Source organism: Terrapene carolina, unplaced genomic scaffold (genome assembly GCF_002925995.2).
Source record: "Terrapene carolina triunguis isolate 2854851 unplaced genomic scaffold, T_m_triunguis-2.0 Scaffold69, whole genome shotgun sequence".
In the NCBI taxonomy this organism is placed as follows: domain Eukaryota; kingdom Metazoa; phylum Chordata; order Testudines; family Emydidae; genus Terrapene; species Terrapene triunguis.
In genome coordinates, this window is record NW_020664420.1 from 48,772,615 (window position 1) to 48,785,857 (window position 13,243).

A 13,243-nucleotide genomic window follows, 5' to 3' on the forward strand; every position below is an offset into this window, starting at 1 on the left:
GTTGTACACATACAAATGGGAAATGACTGCCTAAGAAGGAGTACTGGGGAAAGAGATCTGGAGGTCATAGTGGATCACAAGCTAAAACTGAGTCAACAGTATAACGCTGTTGCAAAAAAAGCAAACATAATTTTGGGATTTATTAGCAGGAGTACTGTAAGCAAGACACCATAAGTAATTCTTCCGCTCTACTCCATGCTGATTAGGCCTCAACTGGAATATTGAGTCCAGTTATGGGTGCCACATTTCAGGAAAGATGTGGACAAATTGGAGAAAGTCCAGAGAAGAGCAACAAAAATGATTAAATGTCTAGAGAACATGACCTACGAGGGAAGATTGAAAAAATTGGGTTTGTTTAGTCTGGAGCAGAGAAGACTGAGAGGGGACATAATTACAGTTTTCAAGTACATAAAAGTTTGTTCCAAGGAGGAGGGAGAAAAATTGTTCTTCTTAACCTCAGAGGATAGACAAGAAGCAATGGGCTTAAATTGCAGCAAAAGCGGTTTAGGTTGGACATTAGGAAAAACTTCCTAATTGTCAGAGTGGTTAAGCACTGGAATAAATTGCCTAGGAAGGTTGTGGAATCTCCATCATTGGGGATTTTTAACAGCAAGTTGGACAAAGATCCGTCAGGGATGGTCTAGATAATACTTAGTCCTGCCTTGAGTGCAGGGGACTGGACTAGATGACCTCTCAAGTTCTATGATTCTCTGTGTTCTCTTTTAAAGGAACCTCCTGCAATATATGCCCCATAACATGTGGTGGTTGGGTAAGGAAAATTTACTCGCCTGTAATTCTGCTTCTCTGAAGATATCATTTAAATTGGATTTCTACTCTCGGGCAGTGTGAGATAACAGAGAGTTTTCCTAGCTGTCAACAATTTTGTCTTTTTGAAGCAAAGTCAGGGTAGCCTCACTCCAACTACCACTGCCTGCCCTCTAGAACAGCCCATTCTGCTACTTTGATGAGCAAGCAGCAGAGAGGTTCTCAGACTCAAAGCGTAGTAATAATAAATGCCCAAAGAATGTTTATGTGTGAGGATGAGATTACACTGGTCTACAATTTTTGAGAAGTCGTCTGCTTCAGAGATAAAATGTGCTATTTATATGTATTTTGATGTGCTGAATTCAAATATGACAATTAAAACAACTGATTGGCTACTGTTTCTAAGATATTTAAGTGTTTACATTTTATGTCTATGTATATTGTGTAGATAGTAGAGTTTTAATCATAAATTGTAAACCTAGGTCTTTTCATGTGTTTATGGTTGCTTTACATGATAATATTTCACCTGTCCTGTTTATGTAACACTTTAAAAATCAGCAAAAGGGTTATATAAATAAAATTTATTATGAAACAAAAGGCAAAAAACTATTATGTACATAGTTTAGTCCTATTCAGTGTCTACTCGGCGCTTCTTGGCTTGTCTCTTGTATTCATTAAATGGAGCATCTCTTGTCACTGTCCAGCAATAGTCTGCAAGCATTGATGGGTTCCATTTGCCCTGATAGCGTTTCTCCATTGTTGCAATGTCCTGGTGAAATTGCTCGCCGTGCTCGTCGCTCACTGCTCCGCAGTTTGGTGGAAAAAAATCTAGATAAGAGTGCAAAAAATGTATCTTTAGTGACATGTTGCAACCAAGGCTTTTGTATGCCTTGAGGAGGTTTTCCACCAACAACCTGTAGTTGTCTGCCTTGTTGTTTCCGAGAAAATTTATTGCCACTAACTGGAAGGCTTTATGCCGTCTTTTCCTTGCCACGCAGTGCATGGTCAAATGCATCATCTCGAAGAAGTTCACGAATCTGAGGACCAACAAAGACACCTTCCTTTATCTTAGCTTCACTTAACCTTGGAAATTTTCCACGGAGGTACTTGAAAGCTGCTTGTGTTTTGTCAATGGCCTTGACAAAGTTCTTCATCAGACCCAGCTTGATGTGTAAGGGTGGTAACAAAATCTTCCTTGATTCAACAAGTGGTGGATGCTGAACACTTTTCCTCCCAGGCTCCAATGACTGTCGGAGTGGCCAATCTTTCTTGATGTAGTGGGAATCTCTTGCACGACTATCCCATTCGCAGAGAAAACAGCAATACTTTGTGTATCCAGTCTGCAGACCAAGCAAGAGAGCAACAACCTTCAAATCGCCACAAAGCTGCCACTGATGTTGGTCATAGTTTATGCACCTCAAAATTTGTTTCATGTTGTCATAGGTTTCCTTCATATGGACTGCATGACCAACTGGAATTGATGGCAAAACATTGCCATTATGCAGTAAAACAGCTTTAAGACTCGTCTTCAATGAATCAATGAACAGTCTCCACTCATCTGGATCGTGAATGATGTTGAGGGCTGCCATCACACCATCGATGTTGTTGCAGGCTACAAGATCACCTTCCATGAAGAAGAATGGGACAAGATCCTTTTGACGGTCACGGAACATGGAAACCCTAACGTCACCTGCCAGGAGATTCCACTGCTGTAGTCTGGAGCCCAACAGCTCTGCCTTACTCTTGGGTAGTTCCAAATCCCTGACAAGATCATTCAGTTCACCTTGTGTTATGAGGTGTGGTTCAGAGGAGGAGGATGGGAGAAAATGTGGGTCCTGTGACATTGATGGTTCAGGACCAGAAGTTTCATTCTCTTCCTCTTCCTCGTCTGATTCAACTGAGAATGATTCTGGTGCATCAGGAACCGGCAGTCCTTCTCCGTGGGGTACTGGGCGTATAGCTGATGGAATGTTTGGATAATGCACAGTCCACTTTTTCTTCTTTGACACACCTTTCCCAACTGGAGGCACCATGCAGAAGTAACAATTGCTGGTATGATCTGTTGGCTCTCTCCAAATCATTGGCACTGCAAAAGGCATAGATTTCCTTTTCCTGTTCAACCACTGGTGAAGATTTGTTGCACAAGTGTTACAGCATATGTGTGGGGCCCACCTCTTGTCCTGATCTCCAATTTTGCAGCCAGAATAAAGGTGATAGGCTTTCTTAACCATAGTGGTTATACTGCGCTTTTGTGATGCAAAAGTCACTTCACCACAAACATAGCAGAAGTTATCTGCACTGTTCACACAAGTACGAGGCATCTCTGATCACTTTGGCTAAACAGAAATGTGTCCCTTTGCAAAATCAAACACTGACAAATAAGAGCGCAGGACACTGTATGATTTCTAGAGCTGATATAGGGCAATTTGTTCAGCAGAGTGATGTAAGCTTCGTTATGATTGCATCATCCATGACTTCTAGGAATAACATGATGCAATTCCTATCATGTATGACGCAATACCAGCTTCAGATTGCATCATTTATTGTTTTGCCTAAAAAGCAAGTACTGTCCAAACCCAGTCATAGATTTATTCATAGATCCAGTCAAAGATGTATTTTAGTCATTTCTGGTTTAAATTGAGATCCCTTCCCTTTATAACTCACTTATCCTCCGCCATTCCCAAGTCAAGGGTCGTATATACTGACCCAATAGCATATCTTGAAAACTAGAGCCAATCAACAATTTTAAGCATCATTTTCGTTCTCAGTGACCCAGAATTAGTAAAGTTTGACTACATTTATTTCAGAAGCATTTTGGCTGTAGAGCAGTGTTATTAGGGGGGGAAACAGTCATTCACTATGATATACCCCCAAACTTCTTACCCTAGTTTTTAGGGGAAGCAGGTGGGTGAGTAGGAGTGAGATTCACGAGAAGCAGAATTGCCAGTGAGTTACCATGGTGTCTCTAAAGATACTATATTGACTGGATTCCTACTTCTGGAGACTAAAAAGCTCTAGGGAAAACACCATTAAAGCACTGATTCACCTTTTATGAAGAAGTTACCTAAACCCAGGAGAATCATGGAGATTCCCTGAATTCCCATCCATAATAGCAATGGTAAAGTTGGGGAAAATACTAAACAAGTGGTGACCAGGCCCAGGCAGGGCCATGTGATCGTCACAATAAAGACAGTATAAGATTTGTATTCCAAGGTGTGCTAAAAGTCAGCATAACTGACTAGCTGAGGATTCCCCGGGCACAGAGAAATCACTGGATGGCACAATGAGCTACTTCCATCCTGGACCCCACTGTAGGGGACATTGCCAATGCAACATTGTACTTCAGCAATTCCTTGGGGCCATGACCAGCTGACATAGTTTAGACTTTAGAGGAGCCTCAGAGATGCTCTAAACTATACTGGGCAAGTGGCTTTTTTGTGGTAACTCTTCCTCAGCTATATGGAATACATATTGGATACAGGGGCGGCTTCAGCCTCAAAAATTTAGCTAGAACACATATGCCACTTAAAAATATGTTTGTCTTGTTAAATGTATTAAAATATTAAAATATAAGTTTCAGACCTAGTGGTCACCTTACTGTTTACTTACTTCACGGCAACCCAATTTAAAACAATAGGAACTGGTTACAAATGGTTCTTCTCCACACCCATTGAAATCCATGGGAGCAGAAGCAGGCTGATAGTTCTGTACCACTGAATTAGGGCTGAAGCAAACTGACCTTTTTCTGGCTTGTTGTTTTATGCAACCATGAAGACTGAAAACTTTGAAATGCTTCTGATGGAGAATAAATGGAACAAAGAACAGCAAGTTGTTGTGAGAGGCAAGGGAGTTTGGGTTCAGAATTCTTAACACCGCTCTTTCTTTAAAGGAATTTTTTTCTTACTTTAAAAATTAAAACAAATTTCCTTCCTTCTCGAGCCAAGTTTAGGATACACATTTTCTACAAACCGAAAGTAAGACTAGGTAATTCATAAATAAATAAGAAAGGTAAGTACATCATCCCTGTTATGCATACAGTACAACCTATTTCTTTTCTAAAAGGTTTTGGAGCAATCTGAGTTTTCCAGAAAAAGGGAAGAGAGAGGTATTGGTTAAGAGGTGGAGCAACAAAGGTCTGTACAACTTAATGGACAGGACAAGTGACTAATCTTCAGTTAAGGGTGAATTTTGGTTACAGAGGCAAATAAATAGGGCTATCATATACTCCATATAATCACTTCTTCTCTTGAAGACTTTTTCCTAGATTCACTAGTTCCTTTGCACTGTCTGCATCCACATCATGGAGCAACTATCCAAATTAGCAGTGCTTTTCTTTATATTCTCTACTGCCTCTGTATTTCTTCCTTCTTTTACTTTAGAATAATTGTGAAAGCAGTTCCTAGTGGCGCATGAGGGCTGACCAGCAAGCTTCCCTTCTTTCCACTTCCCTTCCTGTGTTTCACTTTCCAGAGTGCAATCCAGACCAGTGAGGGGTTTTGTCACTACATGGCCAGCAACCTTGGGTGTCTCACAGTGCTTTGCTTCTGTAGCTCCAAGCCTGTGCCTCACAAACAGCTAAGCAGCATGCAGGTCATGCCCAGAGTGTCTCTGGATAGCTACAGCCTGCCAGCAACATTCCAGTCAGACTCTAGTTTCCACCAGTCTTGGTTACCACTTGCAGGGTGATCCCAATAGACTTCCAGTCCCAGATTTTCCCCAAAAACATGTGTTCTGCACTGTCCAGCCCTCTTCTGTATTGTTCAGATATTAGAGGTGCATTGGCCCATAAAGGGTCAATGTACACCAGTTTGCTACTTTAATTGGAGTTACCACACAGTTAAGTTTAAACACAACACTGGATTGGTTTTAATTAAAGAATACAATGAGCTTGTTCAACCACAAAGAGAGAAATTTTAAGTGAGTACACATACAAGGTATTAAAGTCAGAAATGGTTACAAGAGAAATAAAGCTAAGTTTTAACTACTACAAAGCATTTTAACAAACTAGACTTGGTTCAAAGTAAAATCCTTACCACATCTTCCCAGCAACATTGCTGACCAAATTCTCAGGTCAGGATGCTCCCCGCTCCCCAAAAAAGTCAAAGGCTGGTTCTTTTTTATTCTTAGGTGAAAGAGAGCAAGACAGAGATAGGGAGATAAAGAATAAGAGAATACTTGGGGTGGTTTTGCCCCTTACTTTTATAGTCCAGTCACCCTTTGAAATGCATTTTCCTGAGGGTCACCTTCACTATGAGGTTGGAGATGTGGTGAAAGAGGTTCCATGTTGTTGTTTGCTATAATGCAGATCAATCTGTCCTGCCCTCTTCTATTGCCAAAGAACGGCCATGTGACCGGGGATTGCCAATCAACTTTGATGATACCTGACTAGAAGGAGTAGATTGTCCTTTGTCTTTGAGAAACTGATTTACTCTCTCCTCAGACTTGTATTTACCAGACATTTCAGTCATAATTTCAGCTTATGTTCATAACTCTGCATATAATGTTGCTACACACATTTCACCATGATAGTAATAACCAGTGAGTTACTGTTTTTCAAATGATACCTCACAATGCATATTGTGTACAAAGATTATTATAATAGTGTGTAGGGTATGAATATGGGGTGCATTTGGTCACACCATGCTGACTGGCAAATCATATAGCCTTACCAGGATAAAGAAAACTAGTACCCCCAGGTATCCTCTCACAGCAAAAACTAAATGGCAGTTGGGAAATGAGTCTCTCGGTACAGCATTCGGAGGAGCAAACTGATTGTCCTCTCTCTCTTCTTGGTAGGGACTGCAAGTGTGGAACTTAGTACTTCAGGAGATTGAGCTGAGACCAGGTCTTTCCACTTTTACAGTGCAAGGCCCCTATATCTCAACAGAAAATTTGCAATTAAACTAGAACCACTCTGTCAATGATCTCTTTGAAGTTGTGTATGATGATTTGTCCACGCAAAGACTAAAGGTCTTGATCTAAAGCCCATTATACTTAATGGAAAAACTTCCACTGCTTTAGCTAAATGAAAAGAAGCAAGTTCCTCCCTTCTGGGGGATAATGACTTCTCTAGTAGAGCTGGTAAAAAAATACTGAGAAATGTTTTAAAGAATTTAAAAAAATTGTTCACATTTTCATTAAAAAATGAAAATATTCCAACCAGCTCCAAATCTCTTATTTAGCACTTAGCCTATTATAATATGACACAAGATTCTTCAATGAAAAGTGTAAGAGAAGTTAGGGAACAAGAATGCAGCTAAAGCTAGGAGATTAGAGCAAATCACTAATGGAAAAGGAAGAAACTTGGTTTCCTATAGGAGCAATGACTAAGAAAATTAGATGTTTTTTCACTCCTGCCTTCTCAATGGATTCTGAGGGCCCTGTACATTATTTCAATCATTAGTATACAACAAAAATATTAAAACTGAACGAGTGCTAGCAGTGGAGCAAAGAGGGAGATGACTAAAACGAAAACCAAAAGAAAAGATGGGTGTCGTACTTTTAACTACATTTTAAATCAAATGAAATTTTCAATGCCCCATTCATAAAACCCATCATGTACAGAACTGCAGTGTCATCAGTGGGAGTTCTTCTCATGAGCCCCAATCCAATGGCCATTAAAGTCAATGGAAGTCCTTCAACTGTCTTCAATGGTCATTAGTTTGGGCCTAGAGGAGAGGCTTGTAGGACTGAGCTCTTGGTATTATCAGTTATTATTAGCAGTGTAAATCCACAAAATAAATGCAGTCTGACAGGCTCCCATACTGCCAGTGTCACAAATGAAGTCACTTCAGCAATAAAGCCACCTCCAACATAAAGACTACGTATTGTATTTTTAATCAAAAGTATTCATTTCAAATGTTACTGACTGTTATGAGATATGCTTCTTACCAAGTACACTCTTGGAATGCTGTGCTGAGCAACATGAGGGCAGATTTATTAGAAAATGGATCTGACCGACATCAAAAGGTGTTTAGGAAAGCTGATTTTCCTTTATTTTTGGGATGCTTTTTTACCAAGGCTCACAACACAATTTCCATTGACTAGTATACATGACAGGTGTTATGTGGAGAACTGTTTTCATTAAAAGAAAAGAAACTTTTAGTCATAGCATCTCAAGCATGACTTTCCTCTTTTCAGTAATTTCTTCTCACTAAAAATATCCTCAGTAAAAAAGGATCTTCAAAGTCAATCTTAAAAATCTGATTTTTTTATTTAAAAGTGTGAAGAGACAGGGCTTTTCTGTCTTATGTAAAAGTCTGTTCATTCAAGTATTCTTGCTTGTTGCTGAAAAAGTGCCTTTTCCCAACTATAAAAACAAAACAAAACCCCAAAACCCTCAAAACAAAACTAAAACAAAACAAATTAGGTAACAGATTCCAACATAGCTAGTAAAGTCAGATTCCTTATTGCTTTGCCAATATCTTTGCAGGTCTCATTGTTAATAATTTTATGTTATTATTTGTTCCACATATATTTCCTTGAAGAGTTCTTAACATGATGAAAATCCTATTTCTTGATCCACAATCAAATCTTACTATGGCTAGTTTCTAGGACTTCATAACTGTGAAAATATTACATCTCTTTCCAGGTTGACTTTAATACAGGGAGGGTTACTAAACTAACCCAATTAAATTGAACAGATCTGCAAGTTTAGATGATTGTTGCTGCTGTGAGTGAGAGCTGGGATCAGGAATGATGGATTGCAGTTCACACTACTGATAATCCATCTAAGGGGGAACAGGATCTCATTCTGGATTATCTTGAATTGGCCTACATAAAGGTTTTATGATGCAAATTGGAGATATTGGGCATAGTAACAATGTACAGTATATATAATATTCTCCTATCTAGTAGTCATTGGAAAGCTTTTTGACTATGATGCTCCATCCTCATTAATAAGCTCTGTGTTGTACATCGTTGTCTGATAGGAAGCTGCCATATCTTGTCACCAATTATAGACTCTGAAAAGACCCATCTCATTATAGTACTTATATTGCTTGTTCCTGAAGGTGATGCTTGGTGTGGCTCTTCCTCCTCTTGCCAACAGGAAAATCACCCTGGAAATGAAGAGATGTCAGTCATAAGCCACAAAGAAAAAGCAAAATAGAATTAAAAAAAAACTGTCTGGAATATTAATCATGCTTCTGCTGGCTGCAAAGACACTCAGGCATATAAAATGAAACAATGGAAGGGATATTTGTGAACTTTTTAACCCCAGGGAAAAACCCTTCACTACTACAGAGCTAGACAAACATTTTGATTGTAAATCACATATTTGAATGTGAATGCTGGTGTGTACACTTGTCTCATTTGATGGGAAGAGGAAGACTATGTCATCTGAACTATTTCCCAAGACCTCTCTCCCCCCCCCCCACATATATTCTTAGTTGGATATACTCCTCTCTCCTAGAGATGGTGCACCTATTTTTTTCTCTTCTATGTCACCAACAGCAAACCTGACGTCAGTTAGTAACGGTTTTGAATGCATTCAAATTACTAATATTAATTATATTCAGAATTACTGTATATTCATTTAATAAAAAAGTGAAAAATAAGTAATACAGAAGTTTGATTTGTTCTGTAAATATATATGCACTGAATTCATTATACTTTAAATATTAGTGGTTTGTGTGCTTAATCTCTTTATAATTATAGTTGTAGCTGTAGGTGTTTACATATAGGCCTTGAACTTGCAATCTGACCTGCATGGGTGGTCTCCCTTTGATTTCAGTGGATCTCTGCACTCGCATAAGGGTCCGTCCACAAGGCTCAAACTGTAAGATTGGGCCCTATAGTTTGGAAAGTTCATAGAAAGTATAAACCAAAAAAGTGCATTTCCACAGTTGCAGAAAGACTGTAGAAACACAAGGACTGTTAACATGATACAAAGAGACATTAAACAGCTTTTTTTAAGTTGATGGTGGTAAAATATTTAAACTCTTGGGAATGAAATGTATCGTTAGCTACAGTTTGTCCTGATGGCAGAGTCTGGGGCTCAATTTAAAATCCCAAGTTATGGAAAGAAGGTTTCTCCAAGTGCCATCCTTTCACCCTTTTGAAAGTTAGAGAATCTACTCTCAAGCAAAGAGAAGTACTTTTTGCAATTTTTCTACACTTTAAATATTACAATAGATGAGAAATGGAAAGAAACATCAGCACCAATTCAAACAAACAAGACTTTAAAATCCTTGATTATTTTACACAATTCAATATCTGTATGTACAGTTCTGAGAATTGGAAAAGGAAAAAAAATAAAGTGCTTTCCAAAAGATAAAACAAAAATAACACCATTAAGGCATGAAAATCTAATATACCAAACAGTACCATCAGCTAGTCTATCTACCCATCAGTTTCTAAACCATCATGGTGCAAGAGAGAAAAACAAGGAAAAACAAATGCATTTCCTTGAAACAAATGGAGATATCTGAAAAATCTTATTTCAAAGGTGGTCTTTCACCACAATATCTGAAGCCTATTGGCTCTAATAAAATGATTACTTTCCTTTGTAATCTTAGATTCCTTATCAAAATCTTCACAATTAAACCAAATTTTCACCTTCAATTTGCATGGTAAATAAACCAGGTTCATAGCATAATAGTAACAATAAGCAGCAAAAGAAAGGATAAGCAAGTATTGTTAACCTCAGTTAACAGCTGGGAAGCTGCTACACAGAAAGGTGAAGCCAAAATTTTCAGGCATTCAAGTTTAAAAAATTTGGCCCGATCAACATGCCCAAGGCCAGCAAATTAGTGGCAGAGCAAGGATTAAAACTGAAGAGACCCTTGTGTTCACTCCACTGCTACTGAGCAGAGACTTGGTCATAGTATGGCCCCTTTGCACCAGTACGGGAGAAATCTCCAGGTGGTGTAGGGCTGCACGGTGGCTCCTTCCAACCTACTCTTCATTAGGGTTGAGCAGGAACCAGATGTTCTATTTTGCAGGAAATTCTGTCATTTCTAAAAAAAATTCATTCCAAAATGTAATGTAAACAAAAGAAAATTTGGAAAAAACGTCATTTTAGATCATTCAAAACTTTTTGCTTCTATAAAATCAAAACAGTTAGTCCTGATTTTGACCTTTTTATAATGAAAACAAGTTTTTGTACAAATACCACATGAGTTTCATTTTAAAAAGTACTTTTGAAACAAAAAATCTAAATGTTCATTCCAAAAATGTCACAATGAGATATTTTGAAATTATTGAAATGCTTTCTTTCTGTTTTGTTAAACAAAATTTCATCAAAATTGACACTTTCTAAAATATTTTTCTATTCCAACAAAAACTGTGTGGGTTTTTGGTCAGAAAACAGTTTCAATGAAAAATTTCCGACTAGCTCTACTCCTAATTCTGGCACAACTCCAGCATGGTAATTAATCAAGGGGCGTGGTGGATTCTCCATCACTGATCATTTTTAAATCAAGATTGGATGTTTTTCTAAAAGATCTGCTCTAGGAATTATTTGAGGGAAGTTCCATGGCATGTGTTATACAGGAAAATAGATTAGGTGATCACAACGGTCCCTTCTGGCCTTGGAATCTATGAAATCTATGAATCTAAGGGGGCATGGTTGGGGAAAGGTTCAGTGATCACAAGCTCAAAGACTGTCTCCCCTTGGGATACAGCCATCTTGGCATAACTTACAACAGCCCTGAGACTGCTCTAAGTTGTTCAAGTGGCTGAACCCCCAGCCGGTCCCAGGGTCAAGGGTTCCCCAAAGCAACCTTTGCCCTTCCCATTCACCTCTGCTGCACTGAGTCTATCTTGGCTGCACCTTAGAATCTAAGCCAAATACTTTTAAATGTGAAAAACAAATGTTTTTCTTCTGTTAAGAAACAAAACTGGTTTCTGATCTCTAATATGGAGTTCTCTGCCCACATTATAAATCAGGTCATTTTTCTGTAAGATGGGCTACCAAAAGACTCCTATGTGGCAAGGTTGAATCGGTTTGATTTTAAAATAAAATACACAATTTACACATGCCAAAAATCTTCTGTCTTCAAAATATTTCAGAAAAACATTTTCTCTCAAATGTAATATTCCAGAATATACCCTATGTTTATAAGGTGGTTTTGGAAATTAGTGCTTTAAATATGAATTTCCTCTTAACATCTCCAGGCTCTCTGGGACATGTATCCATTCACTGGAATCAAACAGTCAATGAGGTCCTGAATCATGCAGATATTTCTCAGCATCCAGTGAGTGGTCTTTTGGAAAATGAAAACAAACCAAGTCCCTTAGGAGACAGCAAAGTATTTCCATGCTGATTTCAGACACAAAGACAACTCTTGGCTCTAGCAGTATAGGGACCAAAAAAAAAAAGGTTCAGTCCTTTAGTTGTAAGCTATAGTCACTTGTAGGTTTATGAAGTATTACTGCACCAAATCCCTGTTCAACAGTAACACAGCACCATGCATGGCAGGGTAGGTCCCGTGCTCTGACTTACTCTTCCACACCAAGCCCCACAGCATATTTTAGAACAACACACATATCCAAAGACACTGGTCATTCACAGAAATGTTTGCCAACATGGATGAGAACACTGACTGAGAGACTGTAGATTCCTATTGCAAGCAGACACACACACACACACACACACACACACACACACACACACACACACAAGAAAAAAAGAAACCACCAAAGCCTCTTGATGATTGACTGGCTGACCCACTTCTTATTCATTGTATGTGGGGACTGGCTCACAAGTATTTGATAGCTTTGGTAAGCAGTATTCAGTATTTTAATCCTCCCCTTCACTAGCCCGAGGAGAGATGGTCGAGGTTGTGAGACTCTGCCACAGCTCATTACTTTTGTGGCTTTGGACACTGTACTTTTTGAATGTGCTTGTTTGCCCCAGACACAAACAGATAGATTCCAGAATATTCCCACAGTCGGATTGCTTTAGTTTTAGTCAGTTGCCACTATGGCTGTAGGGAAAAACAAAAACAAAAAACAGGATCGTAGCCTGCATCTCTGGTAACTTCTTCCTGCTCCTATTTACTGGAGCTTGAGCTTTCCTTTAGTCAGAACAATGATCATTTCCTGTCAGAAACTGTTCCAGTTTCTTCAAATTAGAGCCCTTTAAGACATCACACTCGATACAAAGAGGAGTGCTTTTTTTTTTTAGGTTCCCTATTTTAGACCTTGGGCCTCACCAATCTTAGAGATACGGCCCTGGTCCAACAAACACTTAAGCAAGTGTTCAGCTTTAAACATGTGAGCCTAAGTGCTTTGCTGGATCAGGGCCCAGGTGCATTATGTGCACTTACAAACATGCACGTGCATACACATGCAAAACCCTCTATTAACTCCATGCCCAGGAATGTAGACACTAGGTAAACTCTTAGATTATAAACATCTCCAGGCAGAGACCATCTTCAAAGTTTATCTTGTACACTGAGCATTTCACTGGTCTTTTACAATAATAAGTAATAATCATCGTCACCATCATCCCAGGTAGTTGTTATTGCTGGAG